At 39.4% G+C, this 14,805-nt stretch overlaps 1 long non-coding RNA gene across 1 annotated transcript in view; it reads right to left on the bottom strand.

Annotated features, from left to right (window-relative positions):
* LOC140695666 (uncharacterized) overlaps positions 1 to 2,386 on the bottom strand; it is a 475,691-nt gene extending 473,305 nt beyond the window's left edge. Inside the window, exon 1 of the long non-coding RNA XR_012071416.1 lies at positions 2,181 to 2,386. This is a non-coding gene — a long non-coding RNA (uncharacterized lncRNA). The remainder of the gene's footprint in view (positions 1 to 2,180) is intronic.
* Positions 2,387 to 14,805: the final 12,419 nt, after the last annotated feature.

The following is a 14,805-nucleotide window of genomic DNA, read 5'->3' as shown; positions in this document are numbered from 1 at the left end:
CCATCTTTCTAGGACAGCCTGCATCCTCTAAGGATGAGCATAAGCACGTCCTCACCAGCCCCGGAGGACACGGAAGCACTGTGGAAACAACGTGTGGGGCTGCCAACAAGTCATTCAGTGTCCCTGGAGCTCAGACCTGCAACTATTCTAGATGCAAAGCCACCTCAAAAGGAGAATGAGATACAGCATTTGACATACACTCTTTTAGTTCCTTTTTCAGTTCGCTCTCACCTTAGAACACAACAGTTCTTAAACATATGACTGCTGCCCCAGAACTTCTTGTTGCTGTATAGTTTCAAATACTGGAGGAGCAAGATACTTTCTATGTGGTAAACTGTCTTATTATACAGCAACTGTAAAATAATATCAAAATTCCAGTCACTCTTCTGAGATTTTTCCACTTATAATAAATAATAACATTAGAAAGTCCTTCATAGTCATCATTTCATTTAATCCTCAGTGACAGTGATGTATTATTCTTCTCATTTCACAGATAAGAAAATTGGGGTCACAAGAGGGAAAGTAATGGGTCCAAGCGTTGGAATTAACAAGATCTAGGAGCTGAAGCCAGATCTGTTTTATTATAAATCCACCCACACTTAACTGCCCTTTGGGACCCAACTCAAGTTCTACATCCTCACTAGTCCAAACTCTCAGCTCTTGCAAACAAAGTAATCCAGGAGAGGGTGTGGAGAAGAGGGAACCCTCCGACACTGTTGGTAGGAATGTGAACAGGTTCATCTACTATGGAAAACAGTACCGAGGTCTCTTAAAAAGCTAAAAATAGAGTCACCATATGATCCAACAGTCCCACTCCTGGGCATGTATCCAGAAAAGATGAAAACCCTAATTCAAAAAGATAGAATCACCCTAATGTCCATAGTAGCACTAGTCACAATAGCCAAGACATGGAAGCAACCTAAATGTTCATCAATAGATGAATGGAAAAAGAAGATGCAGTATATATATACCATGGAATATTACTCAGTCATAAAAAGAATGAAATAATGCCATTTACAGTGACATGGATGGACCTTGAGCTTATCATACCTAGTGAAATAAATTAGACAGAGAAAGACAAATACCATATAATATCACTTACGTGGAATCTAAAATATGATACGAAAAACTTGTTTACAAAACATAAACAGACCCACAGACATATGAAACAAGTTTATGGTTACCAAAGGGGAAGGGGGATGGGGGAGGGATAAATGAGGAGATTGGGATTAGCAGATAAGAACTACTATATATAAAACAGATCAACATGGTCTTTCTGTATAGCATAGGGAACTATATTCAATATATTAAAATAAACCATAATGGAAAAGAACATATCTATACGTATACAGGTATATAAAAATGAATCATTTGTTGTACACCAGACACTAACACAACATTGTAAATCAGCTATACTTCAATTTAAAAAAAAGCAATCCAAGGGAGAAGGGCTAAGATGGCGGAGTAAAAGGATGTTCACAGCTCACCCTGCTGCACAAATACACCAAGAGTGACAACCCTGGACCCACCCATCCAATCAGAACAACTGCTGAACTTTGACAGAATATCACCTTCTTCAAAAGACAAAATATGCCACAAATCTGGTAGGAGAAAAGGAAAAAAGCAAGAAGGAAAAGCAGAATAGTGCGAGACCAGTCCTGCAGGGAGGGAGTAGCAAAGGAGGAATAGCGCTCCTTCGCTGGGTCTCCCCCTCTCCAGTGGAGAGGTCAAAGGGACAGAGGGGGAACCTCGGAGGCTAGGATCTGTACAGAATAGCTTTTGACTGACAGAACGAAGATAAATGGGCACAGAGGGTCTCCACGCCCCCTAGCCCTGGACACCAACCGGCAGGTGGGGGACAGGACAGGCTGCCCGAGACGGGCAGGGGACTGGGGCCGGCTGTACAGACGCAACCTCGGGGGACTGCAGGCGGCTGCGCGCCGTGGCTGGGAGTGTATACAGAGCAGAACAGCCTGGGTCCCCCATAAAATACAAAAAAAAAAAGTAAGCAACACTGCTGGTGTGCCCTGGGGGAGGGGCACCGAAGCCTTTGTCTCCTCAGCCCCGCGGCGCCATTACTGACGCGTTCTGGGGAGAAGAGAGGCGGGGCTCAGCCACGGCCACCATATTCCCTGGCGCGCAGCTCCCAGGCTGAGGTGGGGTCAAAACTGAGTACATACCTAGAAGCTCCGCAACCTCATAGGCGGGACTGAGATTTGTTTACAGCTCCAGGCAGAGGGGACTGTTCTGCCCTGGTTCCTCTGTGAACTCGGCCTCTAAGACAAGCGAACAAGGAGCGGAGCTCTGGCACAAAGCAGGGCGAGGGCTGGTGCGGCCGCTTCCTCCGAGCCCGCCTCCCGACTGCGGCCCCTACGCAGCGCTGGGGAGAGACCCGCCCACCTACTGCGCACGAGCGTGGCACCAGGTTGCAGTGTTGGGATGGGGCACGACCCGCCTGCCTACGGGCAGTGGGAGCAGCACAGACCCGACACGCGACAGGAGGGCCACTGGAGCCAGTGAGTTGAGTTCGCTCAGCAGGCGAGGGCAGGAGCTGCGACAACTGCAGAACTAAAAGGAGGCCCCATTCAACAGCCACGGCAGGCGCTGGCCACTACAACATCAGCCACACCCCCAACCAAAGGGAAGACAGACAAAAGGCACGGAAGGAAGACTTGGCAACTACCCATATTTAAGAAGGACCTCTCAACAAAATTATTCAGGGTGCTCAGTCTCCACAAGAACACATCCACCTTTTTTTTTCTTTTCTTTTCTTTTTTTTTTAATGCCTTTTAAATTTTTCTTTTAAACTTTTTTATTAATTTTTTTAAAATTTGTCTTAATTTGATTTTTATTTCTCTTTGTTCTGTTGATTATACTCTGTTTTCAAATCTTTTTTTCTTTTAAAATTTTTATAAATTTGTCTCAATTTGATTTTTATTTCTCTTTGTTCTTCTGTTGATTATACTCTGTTTTCAAATCTTTTTTTCTTTTAAAATTTTTATAAATTTGTCTCAATTTGATTTTTATTTCTCTTCATTTTGTTCTTGTTCTTTTGTTATTGATTATACTCTTCATTTTTTTCTTCTTTTAAATGTTTTTAATTTTATTTCTGCATCCGCTTTAGATAACTGAATAAATAAATAAACCCTTTCAGGACCACAATAGATAACTGATACTCCATAATCCATAGTGCCAGAGAGATATTAGTAAAATTAAGAAGCAGAGGAACCACTCCCAGTTAAAAGAACAAGAGAAATCCCCTGAAAGAACAATCAATGAAATAGACCTTGATAGTCTACTAGATCATGATTTCAAAAAAGGAGTGATCAAAGTGCTGAAAGAAGAGATTGTGAGTAGAGACAGAATATGTCAAAAGGGAAATTGAAACTATAAAGAGGAGCCAATTAAAATTGGAAAACTCATTTGCTGAGATGAGCTGAGCTAAAGACTGTGAAAAATAGGCTAGATAATGCAGAGGAAAGAATAAGTGACTTAGAAGACAGGACAACAGAGGTCATCCAATCAGAACAGCTGAGAGAAAAACAAATAAGTCCAGTGAAAACAATATAAGGGACCTATCAGATAATATAAAAGCCTGCCAACCTACACATAATAGGGTCCCCAGAAGGAGAAGAAAGAGCAAAAGGGATTGAAAAGGTATTTGAAGAAATCATGAGACTGGATAGTTCAACATACACAAATGAATCAATGTGATAACACCACATCAACAAGAGAAAGGATAAAAATCATAATCATCTCAATAGATGCTGGCAAAGCGTTTGATAAAATTCAATACCCATTAATGATAAAAAAAAAAAAACCTTGCCAAAGTGGGTATAGAGGGAACATATCTCAACATAATAAAAGCTATTTATGACAAACCTACAGCCAGCATAGTACTCAGTGGTGAAAAACTGAAAACCTTCCCACTAAAATCTGGAACAAGACAAGATTGTCCCCTCTCACCACTCCTATTCAACATAGTCTTGGAAATCCGAGCCACAGCAATCAGGCAAGAGAAAGAAATAAAAGGGATCCAAATTGGAAAAGGAGAGCTAAAATTGTCACTATATGCAAATGACATGATACTATACATAGAAAACCCTAAAAGCTCCACACAAAAACTACTAGAACTAATCAAAGAATTCAGCAAGGTAGCAGGATACAAGATTAATGTACAAAAATCAGTTGCATTTCTTAACGCTAACAATGAATCAACAGGAAAAGAAAGTAAAGAAACAATCCCTTTAAAATAGCACCGAAAGTAATAAAATATCTAGGAATAAAACTAAAGATGAAACACTTACACATGGAGAACTACAAAACACTGATTAAAGAAATTAAAGAAGACTTAAAGAAATGGAATGATACCCCATGCTCCTGGATTGGAAGAATCAATATTGTTAAAATGACCATACTGCCCAAGGCAATTTTCAGATTTAACGCAATCCCTATCAAATTACCCAGGACATTTTCCACAGAACTAGAACAAATCATAAACAAATGACAAATGCTGGAGAGGCTGTGGAGAAAAGGAAACGCTCCTACACTGCTGGTGGGAATGCAGTTTGGTGCAGCCACTGTGGAAAACCGTATGCAGATTCCTCAAAAGACTAGGAATAGACTTACCATTTGACCCAGGAATCCCCCTCCTGGGCATATATCCAGAAGGAACCCTACTTCAGAATGACACCTGCTCCCCAACGTTCATAGCAGCACTATTTACAATAGCCAAGACATGGAAACAGCCTAAATGTCCATCAACAGATGACTGGATAAAGAAGAAGTGGTATATTTATACAATGGAATACTATTCAGCCATAAAAACTGACAACATAACGCCATTTGCAGCAACATGGATGCTCCTGGAGAATTCTAAGTGAAGTAAGCCAGAAAGAGAAAGAAAAATACCATATGAGATCGCTCATTATGTGGAATCTTAAAAAAAAAAACACAAACAAAGCATAAATACAAAACAGAAATAGACTCATAGACATAGAACACAAATTTGTGGTTGCCAAGTGGGTAGAGGATGGGAAGGGATAGACTGGGATTTCAAAATTGAAGAATAGATAAACAAGATTATACTGTATAGTACAGGGAAATATATACAAGATCTTATGGTAGCTCACAGAAAAAAAAAGTGACAATGAATATATGTATGTTCATGTATAACTGAAAAATTGTGCTCTACACTGGAATTTGACACAATATTGTAAAATGATTATAAATAAATAAAAAATGTTAAAAAAACGTTTCTGATAAGAAATACTTTGTAAATGAATAACAATGATATTAAATTATACAATAAATGATTATATGATCTTTATGCAGTTTTCATAACAAAGATTTTAGAGGGAATGATGCTCTGTCGACTAAGAATGGAAATTTTTGTGGCCTATGTATCTTTTAAAAGTCTACAGATCTCTCCTTTCTTTTAAAAACTAAGCCTCTGTTTATTGTATATTCAGTAAATTATTATGAAATGGTTCTCCACAGATGATTTAAGAAAAAAGGAAACTGATCTACATTAATAATCTAAATAATTCAGCTTTTTTTTTAAGTGAAATGACAACTAGGCTTATCAAAATTACAACTTCAGGGCTCCTCTTGCTTTGCTAGTCACTCAGTCGCTGTGGCCCTGAAGGGCCAGGCATGACAAAGAACTCATGACCAACTCGCTGAGGTAGCACTGCGGGCCCTACATGGGGCAGGGGCGGGCCACACAGGCGTGGTTACAAGATCAGCCAGTCTTCTCACCTGGTATGAGCACCTCCAGGATCAAAATGCCATGCAAAACAGCCCTTCCAAGTGCAGCATGGGCTCCCACAAGCAGATTCCATGTCCGGAACCCTTAACCTGGTCCTGCCCAACTCCCCAGGGTGACTTCTCTCCTTCCTCCCTCAACCATCCTCCATCACATTCAGCTCTAGTTGTGACAGTCAAAGCACTGGGTGAGAGTCCATCTTAAAAGAAGCCACCTTCACTTCTACACGTGCATCCAGCACCCATTCTGTGCCCAGTATCAGGCACCTCCACACTTTCTTTCAAACCAGAGTAACTTTTACACTTAGTTCCCCTCTCCATTTCTTCTCCTTTCCACTCAACCCAGTCATACATATGACGTCATTGTCAGTGACCAATATCCCCAGGTCTCACCAAAACTTTAGTGGTATACATTCTATAAACCAGGAAGAAAAGAACCAATCTCAATCACCAAGTAACACTTCAGCCCCTCAAAGTTCTTTAGGAAAAGCCAAACTTCCTACATGACTACAAGTCTTACTCCTTTAAGCTTCAAAGCTTTTAGGACTCTCATGGTTTTGAACAGAAATCCTTCTCCATTATAGTTGATGCTCTCTGCTCCCTTAAACAGATTACACTGAATTTAAAATCTTCCTGATGACTCAGCCTCTTGCACGGCAGTGACTGCCTCCATGGAGGCTGTTGCACAGGGTAAGACCCTTTGCCCATAGATTTACTAGCCCCACACTGCTCTCTTCTGAGGTTTTAGTTTTTCTGTTTCTTTCCTTTGAGGAGCTCACTGTTTCTGCTTGCTTCCAGCCTTCCCAGCTCCTTTTTCTAAGCCACTGTTTGGAATCCACTGATCAAAATTTGTTGGTTTCAGTGCATCATAAGAGTAGGGTCTGAGGGCCTCTCCCATGAGTGAAATGCCCACCTCAGCTCATCAACTTTACACTGCCTATACTGGCTGCTCTGAGCCTTGTCAGCCCACTTCCTGGTCCTGTGTTCTGGGTAGATGGTTCAAAACAGACATTTCAGAAAGTTGAAGCTTTCATTGTATTTCAATTTATACCTGGGAACTATATTTAAATTAATAACATTCAAATAACCCTTGAAGGAACAAGTGGGTGATTTGACAGGACTGGAAAGCAAAGACTGGAAATTAAAAAAGAGAGCGAGAGGAAGATTTTTATATTTTTTTTTCTTTCCTAGCTGACTGGTTGCTCCAAATTGTCAAATATTTACCTCCTCACTTCAACCCTGTTCCATAACCTCAATCAGAGGATAAAAAAAACAAAAAACACTCCCAAAGTACATGATGGAAAATTGGAAAAGTCCATTTGGCACTAATATAATAAAAGGAGATAAAGATGATTCCAGACATAAGAGTGGGCATAATGTGTTCTGAAATCATTCAATCATAAAAATAAAATTTTATTTTGTTTCAGGACTAGACTGGATAAAAGGGCAAGACTTGTTGCTGTGAAACATACTTCCAGGTTTTCAAGCTACACAAAAACTCTTCTTCAGGGACAAAGTTGTGTTTCCCAGTTGTCTCCTAAGACTTCAGAGCTATTTGTTTTCCCTTTCGTCTTACTAAAACGCCTGGTGCTAGCTCTGACATTTTGTTTATTTAATAACATTTACCAACATTTACCAGGTCCTACTACATGCCCAGTGCTTCCCAGGGTATACAGTCACAATTGCCCTTCCCTCAGCCTCTGTCTTCTGATTGAAGATAACCAAAGAGTCTCTATAAATTTTGTTGTCAAATCCTTCCTGTTGGTTCACAAACCATACACAGAGGGCAAAGACAGACCAAAAACAGAGGCACCCACTCCAGATTGGTAGGTGATGGTTTTAAAAGCAAAGGAACTTCCTTAAAGGCTTGTCTTGGTAGGACCTAATTAAACTTACAAGCTTCTGCACAGCAAAGAAAACCATAAGTAAAACAAAACGACAACCTACAGAATGGGAGAAAATTTTTGCAAATGAAACCGACAAAGGCTTGATCTCCAGAAAATATAAGCAGCTCATATGACTTAATAAGAAAAAAACAAACAACCCAATCCAAAAATGGGCAAAAGACCTAAACAAGCAATTCTCCAAGGAAGAAATACAAATGATCAATAGGCACATGAAAAAATGCTCAATATCACTAATTATCAGAGAAATGCAAATCAAGACTACAATGAGGTATCACCTCACACCAGTCAGAATGGCCATCATTCAAAAGTCCACAAATGACAAATGCTGGAGAGGCTGTGGAGAAAAGGGAACCCTCCTACACTGCTGGTGGGAATGCAGTTTGGTGCAGCCACTGTGGAAAACCATATGCAGATTCCTCAAAAGACTAGGAATAGACTTACCATTTGACCCAGGAATCCCCCTCCTGGGCATATATCCAGAAGGAACCCTACTTCAAAATGACACCTGCTCCCCAACGTTCATAGCAGCACTATTTACAATAGCCAAGACATGGAGACAGCCTAAATGTCCATCAACAGATGACTGGATAAAGAAGTGGTATATTTATACAATGGAATACTATTCAGCCATAAAAACTGACAACATAATGCCATTTGTAGCAACATGGATATTCCTGGAGAATGTTATTCTAAGTGAAGTAAGTCAGAAAAAGAAAGAAAAAAACCATATGAGATTGCTCATATATGGAATCTAAAAAAAAAAACATAAATACAAAAGAGAAACAGACTCATAGACATAGAATACAAACTTGTGGTTGCCAAGAGGGCAGAGGATGGGAAGGGACAGACTGGGATTTCAAAATGTAGAATAGATAAACAAGATTATCCTGTATAGCACAGGGAAATATATACAAGATCTTATGGTAGCTCACAGAGAAAAAAAAAGTGACAATGAATATATGTATGTTCGTGTATAACTGAAAAATTGTGCTCTACACTGGAATTTGACACAACATTGTAAAATAACTATAACTCAATTTAAAAAAAAAGTTTTAAAAAAAAAGCTTGTCTTGGGAGGGTGCAAGACAAGTAGATCTCCACACCCACCCATCAGAATCTGAAATGTTTATAAAGAGCCTCCAGAAGAGAGGGCTAAGAGGAGGGGCTGGAGGATCCCAGGGCCCTCAGCCCCGGAGCCCTACGACCTCCCAGGGCCCATGACCCCACTCACCCTCTAGCCCTTCCCTGGGCGGGGACTGGAGGAAAGCCCAGGGTTGGCATGAGCAGGCCCTCACTGTGTGACCTCGAACAAGCTCCCTAGCCTCTGTGATCTTGGAATCGTCTTCCAAACGGGTGACATGCTGGGGCAGAGCCCCAGGCGCCGGCAGCTGACACTACAGCTCTCCTGGAATTTACCTTCCATCCAGTACTTAAAGACCAAGGAGCCGCCCTTCACCTGGCCACAGCCCCCCTCGCTCTCTCCTCACCTTCTGTTACTTCTGTTGGAATTCATGGTCTCCCCAAACATGTTGAGGTTCCTTGAAGATGCCTTGACAAACCATGAATCCTCTCAGTTTCTTTTTAAGAAGATGAATGAAAATTTCAATAGCATGTACCACGAAAGTTCCTCTGGAATCGAATCGAAAGGTATAAAGTCCTTGAACAATCTAAACATGGCACAAACTTTAGCTGTAAGGACACACCCTGGGGACCGATTCACTGTGGCACTTCGTATATTAAATAACGTGGATTTTGCCACAAATGCTCATTTTTTTAAAAAAGTTTATAAAGAGGCTTTATCATGGTTCAGTCACATATTCAGTCCAGACAGTTCCACCAACATCTTACCCTCTCAAGACTGCGTCCTTGAAGCTATGGGAATGGTGGGTGGTCAGGGAAGAGGAAGGAGCCTCTAATTGCCTGGTTCCAGCTCAAGGGTCAACTAGCGGTCACATCCTCTTGATGACCTCCTCCAACACTAACAATTGAACAAAAATACATGTATAATCTTATTCACTTTGGTATCATTTAAAATAGAACATTGGAAAGAATCTAAATAGTCTAAAACAGGAAATTGATAAAACAGAATACAATGTAGAGTCCATAAGTAATTGACCGAGGAATACACTCACCTTGCATTAATAAATGAGAAGTATATATATTTTACCAGTAACTACAGCATAATCACTTTTATTGTAGTATATTATTTATAAACATATAGATGCATTTTGGGGCCTAAAGGAATATCCACCAAAATGGATGTCAGAATTGTGAACAATTTTTCTTTCATTTTTGCTTGTCTGTATTTTCTAATGTCTTTCTAAATGATTGTGGGTATGTGAAAACAACAAAAAATTTTGTCAGAAAATTTTCTCTAATCAAAAAAAAAAAGATTCCATTGTCTTGTTAATCACTGCAAACCTTACTAAAGTTTGAGACAGCCACTTCTGAAAACCAAATGCATTAAATCCAGGAGATAGAGACAGAGATCCCAAGACTGAACAGCCTGTCCCTTTAAACCACTGTGCTATACTGCCATGTGAAACGTGAATGGCTGAAGCCTCCTGCTCTCCCAGACTGAAACAGTGCAAGAAGGTCTTTTGGTGTATAACTGCAAATGTTACTAGAGAGCAGATGGTGAATGTACGGAATAGTACCCTAGAGGGATTCCGCCATAAATTTCCAGCTGCAGAAGAATGGGACCTCAAAAGCCCAGAACCTCCCAGAGAAGATAATACTAGCTAAAAAGGATCTACATTCTTCAGAAACCTCAAAAATGCTAACCTAGGAAGTAAAGCACAGATAACTGACCAAATGTAATTGCATCTATCAACTGGTCATTCCTGTATTATGTCTTAGATAAGCATTATAACTCTATGTAAGTATCTAAGTTAGGGGAAAAAAGCCATAGAGACTTTAGAGTAGTAGTTGCTAAACAAAACAATAAATACTGACTTCCCATCAAGATGGTGCAATGAATTTATGCTTTGATCACCCCCTTTATGCTCCAAATATATAATAATATGTGATAAAACATAAAAAGACAGAAAGGTTCCAGATTCAAAAACAAGATAAACATCTCCACGAAACAGACTTGCAAAACTGAGAGGCAAAATTGAAGCTATATCTGTGCTAGCCAGGAGCTCAGCTCTTCAAAGGTCAGAGAGTTTAAAAAGTTCCACAGATGATATGGGATAAGGCCCACTACCTAAGAAAGTAGACCAAACAAAACATAGCTGACTTCTGCCTAGAGCTATAACAATGTTTTTCAACTTCTTTTTCATTATTATCCCCCTAATAAGAAAAGTTTAATTTAAATTTTCTCTAAAGAGAGAAATTAAATGCTGAGAAATAAGATTTTAAGCATAGGGATGAGCTTTGAAGGGCCACTGTATATAAGATTATTTGCCCTCCAAAAATCAGTTTTCGCCTTATTGGGGACAATATCACCTTCATTAAAAATGCATGAGCTGTAGATTTAAAACCGACAGACTTAGCAACCAGAACTGAGCCAAACTGCTTATGGCCATTTGACTGATTCTTGGTACTCCACCATCACCATGTGGCAGGAACCCCAACTAGCAATTTGCAGCCTGATTACAGATTAGGGATCTGAAGAACTGTTGTCAGGGAGGGGATTGCAAAAAATGCTGGACAGAGAGGCAGATGGAGAAAGATGGGAGAAAGACATGTGAAAAACAAAAAAGTCTTATCTAAAATCACTAGTAAACAAAAATTCCAAAACAATAATTGGTTGCTAAGGAAAATTAACAAACATGTATTCACTCTGGAAAATTAATTTCATAGACAGCTTAACAAAGACTTTAAATTAGAAACACTGAGTTCTTGGGGAAAAAAACAGAAAGAGAGAAAGACAATGCAGCATAAACACTTTTCTCAGTGGAGGAATACAAAATTTTTCAACACACGTTAAAAAATAAAAAAGAATAGGTGGATATTTAAAGAAGCAATTAGAAATTAAGAAAAGAAATATATAGTAATTGAATTAAAAATACAATAAACTGTAGGGGAGGTATAGCTCAGTGGTAGAGTGTATTCCTAGCATGCACAAGATCCTGGTTCAATCTGCAGTACCTCCATTAAAAATAAATAAAGAAACCTAATTACCCCCCCCAAAAAATACAATAAACAGGACTGAATTGTTCACCCTTCGATGCAGGGCTAGATGACAGATAGATAAACAGATAGACTGGTTTAAATGAGCAGTTACAAAACATGGAAGATAGATTGAAAAATTCCAACATTTTAATGAATAGGAATAAATTAAAGAATATTATTCCAAAGGAATTCAGTTATTTCAGAAGAATAAACTGAAATGAATGATAGGAAAGAAATTGTTATTCATGATTTTCCAGAATTAAAGAGAGAAAATCTGGTGAACCGTCAGATCAGTAGAATCCAAATATTAAGCTTAATAAATACAAAATAAAACCAAACTTGAACACACTGAAGTAAAACAGTAGAAATCAAAAGTAAAGAGACAGTCTTAAAACCTATCAGAGAGAAAAGGCAAATAATTTTAAATGGAGTGACAACTGTACTGACAGAAGATTCCTTATTAGCAAACATAGATACCATAAGCTGATGAAATAGTATCTTTAAAGTGAAGAGAGGTGATCATCTAAAATGTTAACATAAGGGAGAAAATGGGTGAGGTGTATAGGAAAACTCTGTTATCTTTGCAATTTTTCTGTAGATCTAGAATAATTTCCCCCAAAAGTTTATTTAAGTGCAGAGAAAGAGAAAAAAAACTGTTAAGCTAGAATTTCATAGCCAGCTAATTCATCTGCCAAAGACATGAAAGTAATTCTTAAAAGATGCACATCAGCAAGAAGTACAGTGAACACAGAGAAAAGTTGTAGGATTACAAAAATTGATGAGCCTAGAAACTGATCCATTTCCTTCCTTTCTCCCCCTTTCCTTCCTTCCTTCCTTCCTTCTTTCCTTCTTTTCTTCCTTCTTTCCTTCCTTTTTTCCTTCTTCTTTCTTTCTTTCCTTCCTTCTTCCCTTCCTTCCTGAATATCTCATATCATATGCCACCTGATAAGATGCAGTGAGACCATAGATTCCCTGTCATGTTAGGTGTCATGTTACGTGTGTGAACTTGACCAAATAACTCACCTCTTTAGACCTCTGTTCCTTCATATGAAAAAGGAAGGAAGCAGACGAGATAATATCTAATTTCCATTCCAGCTCTAAGTTCCTACTGTTGTAATACTTATTGAACTAACCTAAATAGATGTCATCATGTTCAGAACTTGGCAAGGAGAAGTGGAAACTCTTCTCCCAATTTAGGTGGCTGATGTTCTTATATAAGCAAATCCAGTATAAGACGCACATTATGACATATATAGTAAAACTCATGAACTTGGACTAGTTTTATAGGGAGTACTGGAAAAGTCAAAATTTGAGTTTTTAAAACAATAAAGTTCATTCCTTTCAAGGACATACCTGAGTTCAAACTAGGGTAGGAAAGCAATTATATGTAAATGAGTGCTTATATAAATAAGTGCTTGAAAGCATTTTTCCCTTAAGAAAGTGGAACGTGCCTCCTCCCACTTGGTGAACACCACCCAGGAGCCTAGCAAAATCTCTGAGGAGTGGAAAAAGCTGCAGGCCTTTCAGGCATAGCCCTCACACAGCCCGATCACTGAGAGCATCTTCAGCAGGGGACAGAAATCTCTACTTGGCCACAAGTCACTGCTTCCAGAGGGGTAAGATTAAAGTCATTTAGTTAAGCTGGAGAGGATGGTTCTGTAAAATAACTCAAGCCTTCATGGGGCAATTTAAATTATCAGCAACCTCATAAATAAACCCAGTCATATCAATATTCAACTGGCAAACCATCAAAAAGTGGCATCTGAACGGATCTTAATATACCGTTTGGCTTCAGCTCTCAGCTTTTATGCAAACAGAAACACATTAATTGGTTAATTAGCAATCTTTTAAGGATGGAAGAGCCAATTTGCTATCATTATTTTTACTAAATTTTTATTATCCCTTCAATATATACAGAAACAACTATATAAATTCAAACTATTAGAGTTATTAATAGTTCTGGGAAAGAATGAGTTACTAGCTCACAGTGGATTTTTTTTTTAATTATTCTTCCTTTCTACAGTAAAAACATATCTTATTATCATACCTTGAGTTAGTTGGGCCTCTTTCCTCTCCTTCATCACCTGTATCCAGGGGGTCACAAAATCCTGCCAACCGTTCTTTTCAAATGTCTCTGGAATCCAATCCTCCACTCCCATGGCCACCATTCTCGGCCAGGCCTTCATCACCCCATGCTTGGTTTAGCACAACAGACACAGAGCATCAACTATGGCTCACCATGTGTTTCAAAACCTACTAATCAATCTGGTGTGGTAACTCTCTCTCCATCTTCGCATCAATGCAAATCTGAACCATATTCTTTCTGCTCGAGAGGTGTTTTAACCAGGTTCCTGAGACCGGGGCAAGACCTGAGGTCCTCTCCCACAGATCTTCAAGTTCCCACTAATCCATTATTTGACACTACTTTGGTACACATAGTCCTAACCCACCTACCTTACCTCTATACAGCCCACATTCTTCCATATTCCAGCCTTCCCTTCTAAATGATTCTATTAAGCTGCTTGCTAAAACTCAAGTCATACCTTCAGCATTTCCTGCACTAATAACTCCTGGGTCTCACTTGCTGGACCTTTCCTCTGCAGGCCCTCTAAAAGATGGAGTACTCTAGACCCAGACGTCAGCATTCATCTTCTTTCTATAGTCATTCCATCTCCAGATGATCTCATCCAGTCTCATAAATATCTTTCTACTGACAACTCCCAAATTTATATCTTCAGCCTTGCTCTTTCCTGAGCTCCTGACTCAAATACCCAACTGTACACTCAGAATTTTCCCTTGGAACCAAATAGAGCTTGTCCAAAGGCTTACCCCAACTCAGTAAATGATTATCACCATCTATCTAAGTATTCAAGTCAAAAACTTGGAACTCATTCTTTACTCTTTCCTTCCCTTTCTCTCAACATCCAATCCAACAGTATATCTATCTCTCTGAAATATATCCCAAAGCCAACCTCTGAAACCATCTCTATCGCTGCCACCCTAATTTATGTCA

This window comes from Vicugna pacos, chromosome 3 (genome assembly GCF_048564905.1).
Source record: "Vicugna pacos chromosome 3, VicPac4, whole genome shotgun sequence".
NCBI lineage: Eukaryota > Metazoa > Chordata > Mammalia > Artiodactyla > Camelidae > Vicugna > Vicugna pacos.
This window is presented reverse-complemented; position numbering and strand designations above follow the sequence as displayed.